Below are 6,932 nucleotides of genomic sequence, written 5' to 3'. Positions count from 1 at the left end.
AAATTAAATAAATTTATTTCTCATTTATCTTGTTTTTCTTTTGTCCTTAAAATAATCTTTAAATTGGTTTTCATCTTTAATCTATAGATGAGGAAAAAAAACAAAGGAAGTTGAGGGTAGAGATGGGAAATCTGGGTGAAAGGAGCATGGCTGCCATAATAATTTTCAAGGGCATTTTCGGAATGGATGTATGCCAGATTCTTATCCCACTGCTCCGGATAATGTAGATTGCGATCGAGCCTCGTATTCTAATCAATCTCCTCCAGAAAACCATTCCCCATATGTGATGTCAAAAACAAAAGTTGCCCCGGGAGTAGTTCATCGATCCGAGACAACCCCTGTTGTCGTGAATGAAACAAAAACATACAAGACCCCTCATGTTGTTCCTGTCAATGTCGATGGATCTGTTGCAGCAGCTAAATCCCCGGCTGCAGCTCTGGTTTTCTCAGCCTCTTCTCATACGGCTGCTAATCAAAGGGTAAGGGTTGCTCCAGTGGGTTTTGCAAGACGGTTTGGAAGGATGTCGGGTGTGGTTGATTCAGAGGATTCCTTATCTCATCCTCCGGGTTTCTCAAATTTTGTGGGACAAAGGGGATTTTCCGAAGCCTCAATCACTAATCAATCTTTTCTTAACGAAATTCAAAAGACTTTAGATATTGGTAGATCCTTGGGTTTTAATATGGACGGGTGCTATAACTGGGTGGAAGAAATTATACAAGGTCATGTGAACGGACAAATTGTTTCATGAATTGTCTTTTCATCAATATTCAAGGAGCGGGGTGTAGGGATAAGCGGGTGTGGATATGTTCCCTTTGTAAAAAACATAAGGTGAATTTCTTGGCAATTCAAGAATCGAAAATGGAAAACTTTGACTTGTTTACGATTCGTTCTTTTTAGGGTAATATTTTTTTTCTCATGCTTTTTCTCCCTCTCGCGGAGCTTTGGGTGGTATCATTGTTATTTGGAACCTGGGCTATATTACTCAAAAAAAAGTGTCGAGTTATGTTTTTTTGTTGCTGTAGAGGCGAGACTAGATCGGGGTTGAATATTTTGTTTATTTCGGTGTATGCTCCTCAAGAGGCTGAAAGTAATAGAATTATTTGGTTGCAACTTCTTCAAATGATTATTGCTTTTTCTGGTGAATGTATTATTATGGGAGATTTTAACATTGTGTGCAATGAATCAGAGAGATTAGGTTCACAGTTTAATATATCGACAACTTCCTCATTTAATAATTTTATTGAACAGGCTGATTTAATTAATATTCCTTTGGGAAGGCCTAGATTTACTTGGAGTGATAAGTGGGGGTCGAAGTTCAGTAAGTTTGATAGATTTTTGTCCACATATGGAGTTATGGGTTATTTTCCTCATCTTACGTGTTTGGTTTTAGATAAGAAAATCATCGACCATCATCATATTCTTCTTTTGGAGCATAAAGTTGATTACGGGTCCATCCCATTCCGACTCTTTTATTCTTGGTTCAATATGGACGTGTTTGATGATGTGGTTAGGGACTTTCGGTTGCAGGATATGAGTTCTAGTAATTTGTGGGTTATGTTTAAGAAAAAATTGCAAAACCTCAAATCTAATATTCATGTGTGGAATGCTTCTTCACGTGATCAGTTAGGAAATAAAAGAAAGGAGTTACAAGATCTGCTTGAATCCATTGATGCTCGTCTCATGGTTTATGTTGATTCAGCTTCCCTCCGGGAACAATGGGTTACGGTTCAGATTAATCTCAATGACTTAGATCACATGTCTCATATTGACCTAGCCCACAAGGCTAAGGTTCAATGGGGTATTGAGGGGGATGAGAATTCTGGTTTTTTTCATGGCACTGTTAATTGCAAGATGCGTCAATTAGCTATTCGTGGTGTTTTCAGTGATGACGTTTGGGTGGATGATCTGGGCCATGTGAAGGAAGAATTTCAGTCCTTTTATCAAACTCTGTTTTCTCAGCAGGAAGGGAATAGGCCTAAAACAGATGAGTCTTATTTTTCTTCTTTTTCAGAGTCTCAAATTCAGTTCATTCAGGCTCCTTTTACTTGGGAGGAAATCAAAAGGGCAGTTTGGGATTGGGGTTCTTCTAAAGCCCAAGGTCGAGATGGCTTCTCTTTGGATGTATTAAATGATATTGGGACCTTTTGGAGGACGATGTGGTGGATTTTGTTATGCATTTCTTTAGTTACTATACCATTCCTAAGGGATACAATGATTATTTCTTTACTGTTATCCCTAAAGTCAGGAACCCAAAGACTGTTCGTGATTTTAGAACTATTAGTCTAATTGGTTGCCAATATAAGATTATTAGTAAACTTTTAGCTAACAGATTGGCGGAGGTTATTGGTTCTGTGGTCAGCTTGGAGCAATTTACTTTTATAAAGGGCAGACAGATTTTAGATAGGCTGTTTCTTCTCAATGAGGTGGTTGCTTGGTGTAAGGCTTCTAAAAATCCACTTTTGGTGTTTAAAGTGGATTTTGAAAAGGCCTATGATTCTATATCGTAGGATTATCTTATTGAAATTACACATATTATGGGTTTTGGTCCTAAATGGTGCGAGTGGATTTTGGAGATGTTAAGTTCTACTAGAGCTCCAGTTTTGGTTAATGGCTCTCCTACGAAAGAATTTCATATTCAAAGAGGCTTGAGGCAGGGTGATCCTCTTTCCCCTTTTCTTTTCATTTTGGCTGTGGAGGGTCTTTACGTGGCTCTTGAGAGGGCCCGTATGTCTGATGTTTTTATAGGGATCTCTATTGGTGACATTGAGTTTCCACATCTTTTGTATGCGGACGATTTTTTTGTGCTTTCACCGTAGATTCTTGATAAGGCTGCTCATATTGTTCGTTTTTTTCGATGTTTTTTCTTGGCTTCGGGTCTTAAAATCAATTTGCATAAAAGCAAATTGATTGGAGTTGGTGTTACCCCATCTCAGGTTGCGGATGTTGTGAGATCTATGGGTTGTGGTTCTGATTCTCTCCCATGGGTTCATCTTGGGGTTCATGTGGGTCATAATATGAATCGGGTGAACGCTTGGTCCTCTGTTATTGACAAATTTCATAGTAGATTAGCGGGGTGGAAAGCTAAATGCCTTTTCTTTGGTGGTCGACTTACTTTAATCAAGTTGGGTCTTGGGTCCGTGGGCAACTATTTAATGTCGGTGTTCCCTACTAGGATTTAAAGTGTTTTAATTTAAGTATAATTCTGCAAATGTTGATAAAACTTTGATAATTCTCATAAATATTATATATAGAAAATACAAGTCGTTACAGATATACATTTCCAATTTTCCGCCATATAAAATCACACGACTTAAGAAAAATGTGTTAACAACAAGGAACTGTAGGACGTTTATGTGACACAAGAGATATCAAAGTTAGGCAAATGGTTCACATTCATTAGGTTCCTAAAGGTACAATTTGGGGTTGGATCAACAAGGAGGAATTAGTGACATATGGATTGGAAATTATCATATTTTCACATATGGTGTGAGGCTTTCACAGAATGACAATCATTTACCCCAAGTGACCGTTCGACTGCCTTATTATTTGTCCAAACACAAGACTATTGGTGGCTCTGTGATTTAGGAGGTTGATAAGATATATGCTAATGCAATCAAGGGTTGGGAGGTGTTGTAAGAGGTGCGCAAAGACATGAGAAACAAAAACGTATTGAGATTGTGAAGTCAAACATGTTTGTAATTCCTGAATCGACATGTGTCACATTGGGAGATGTGAGAGGCCCATTTGTAAGGATGAGTTTGTAACCGAAAAACCGAACTGAAACTGGTTAGTGGTAATCGGCCCGGTTCTAGACCGGTTTACATGCCTATCTGTTTTTGATTAATAATCTATACATGTTATTAAAGAATGAAGGTTTTTTTGACCTAGAAATCAATTATGTTGGCGAACTATGGCCTTAGATTGATATTAAAACTTGTAGTGATTGCACGAAGTTTAAGCAACATGATGTGGTTAAGAGTATCTTTAAGGAGTTTATACTTGTTTCAAAGAAGTTCTATGTATGCTATATGATGGTGTGGGTAATGGTTAAGGGTCTTCCACTTTGTGCATGAACACCGAAAACATTTAAAAGAGTTGTGAGTTAACTGGGGCCAAGTGATGTTTTCAGATGAAGATGAAGATGACACCATCTCCTTGAATAAGAATGGTGACTTTATCTTCAACACGAAGGTTGTACCAACGCTAAAGATTTTTTAATTGCTACTTAGATTTTCGTGATGAAAATCCATAACTAAAAGAGAAAGAGTTTTGGGAAAGAAAATGGCATTTGGGTTTTCAAAAAAGAGGCAAAAAAACAAAAAAAAATGACGAGAGGAAGAACTAAATCCATCTCCGAGAATAAGGAAAGCAAAGTTAATAGACAATAAAATAATCATTAAAATAAGTTGGCAAGATAATGAATAAGCATGAACAATGATTGCACATAATATTACGAGGGACTTGATGAGTCCTCCTCTATAACACCATTTATGGATAACAATTGAGTTGGATGGACCTCATCCATGCTTGGATCACCACTCTAAATACATCCTTGGAAAATTCCTAACAAAATAGCCATTCTCTCACACCCCTAATACACATACATAACTTTCTCCCCAAAAATCAACTTAACCATCAGATTATGATCTCGGGACCTCCTCTAGGAGTACGATCGACATTTTTTTATTATGTTGTGAACTCATGTCTTCATTCAGATGTTCACAATCTGCACAATATCAATTTCCCGGAAGAACCAGCATGCATCACCATCCAAAAACTTAAACATCAGCGGTGTAAATGTTGATCTTCATTCCAACTGTTTATTCAAGAAGTTCATATGTGCTTCTTCCGTAGCGGAAACCTTGACGTACCTAAACACGTAAAAAAGAACATCATTAACCATATTGTGTTGTTATTTAAAATATGAAGCTATCTTCACTATACTACATTCTTCCAAAAGGAGTCCAAACATGCTTTATCATATTTATAAGCATATAAATTGTGAATCTCCAATGATTTGGAGAGTTGTATATTGCACTATATATATTGTTTACAAAGTTACAAGATAACATAATTTAAATACAACAATATAATCTTATCAACTAGTTGTTTATTGATAAGGTAGACTTATCGTTAATACCCCCGTCAAGCTGAAAGGTGGTGGTCCAACACATAGCTTGGATCTAAAATGTTCAAAGAGAGGGCGAGGAAGGCTTTTGGTAAAAAGATCTGCCACCATCTGTGTAGTAGGAATGAACTGAGTGTGCAATTTTCCAAAAGTAACCAACTCTTTAAGAAAATGATAGTCAATATCAATGTGTTTAGCACACTTATGAGCAACGGGTTTTGACTCAGAAAAATAGCACTTTTGTTGTCCGAATATAATAAAGGCAGTGGAGAAATAGGAATATGAAGCTCACGCAAGAGATGAGTAATCCAAATAAGTTCAGACGCCATGTTTGACATAGCTCGATATTCAGATTCACAACTAGAACGTGACATGGTAGGTTGCTTTTTAGCACTCCAAGAAACGATGTTACCACCAAGGAAGATCAAATAGCCATACATGAAGCGTCGATTGTCAGTGCATCGAGACCAGTCAGCATCAGAGTAAGCAACAAGAGGAATAGTAGGGGACCGTCGGTAAGTAAGACCATATGCCACAGTGCCTTTACATAATGAAGAATTCGTTTGACAACTTGGAAATGAGCCACAGTAGGTACATGCAAGAATTGACTGACCTGGTTGACAGCATAAGAAAGATCAGGTCTAGTGATCGTTAAATACTGCAAGGCACCAACTAAAGAGCGATAGAGAGTTTGATCATGAAATGGTTCTCCAGAAGCAATAAGTGACTCAGATGTGGCAAGAGGTGTACAAACCGGTTTCCCATCCAATAAACCAGCTCGATCTATTATATCCAGTGCATACTTTGTTTGTGTAAGAAATAATCCATATGAAGTATAAAGCACTTCAAGACCCAAGAAGTAGCTTAAATGACCCAAATCTTTGATAGAAAATTCTTGATGAAGACGAGTGGTGATAGACTCGCTGCTATTACCTGTAAGAATGATGTCGTCGACATAAACCAAAAGAAAAAGAAGATGAGAACCTTGATTAAACATGAACAAAGACGGATCAGCACGACTGCACGTGAACCCAACTTAAAGAAGAAATTAGCTAAGACGTTGAAACCAAGCTCTTGGGGCTTGCTTCAAACCATACAAAGCCTTTTTGAGGCGACATACATGAGTTGGGTAGGTGGAATCAATGAACCCGTGAGGCTGCTCCATGAAGACGGTTTCGCTTAGGTGGCCATTGAGAAAGGCATTGTTGACATCAAGTTGGTGGAGAGGCCAATTTTGAGGTACCGCAATAGATAAGATAATACGAACAGTAGAAGCTTTAACAACAGGACTAAAGATATGTGAAAAATCGATACCCAGAATTTGAGTAAAGCCTTGAGCCACTAAGCGAGCTTTATATTGATCGATAGAACCATCAAAACGATACTTGGTGCGAAAGACCCATTTAGAACCGACAATGTTGGAGGCAATGTGACGAGGTACAAGATCCCACGTGTCATTATTTTTGAGTTCCTGAAGTTCATCGTGCATAGTAGCGAGCCACTTGGAGTGCTTAGCTACTGACTTAAATCCTTTAGGATCTTTATGAGTAAGGAGGGCAGCATGCAAAGTACTCGAGTGAAGAGATGTGAAACCCGAAAAAAGACGAGGCTTGGTGATACCAGCCTTGCTGCGAGTAAGCATGGAATGGGTTGATGTGATTGTAACTGGAGGAGTACTTGGAGCGTCATGAACTGGTGAATCGGGTTCCGGATCAGGCGCTGAGGCATGGGTATGTAACTTCTGAATGGGCTGTACCAGATCCGGACATAGATGACATGGGCTGGAGTGTGGGCTCAGCGAAAC

The sequence above is a fragment of the Lactuca virosa genome, chromosome 4 (genome assembly GCF_052849685.1).
Source record: "Lactuca virosa cultivar CGN04683 chromosome 4, Lactuca_virosa_CGN04683_v6, whole genome shotgun sequence".
Classification (NCBI taxonomy): Eukaryota; Viridiplantae; Streptophyta; class Magnoliopsida; order Asterales; family Asteraceae; genus Lactuca; species Lactuca virosa.
The sequence above is the reverse complement of the archived record's forward strand: the minus strand, read 5'-3'. Positions refer to the sequence as shown.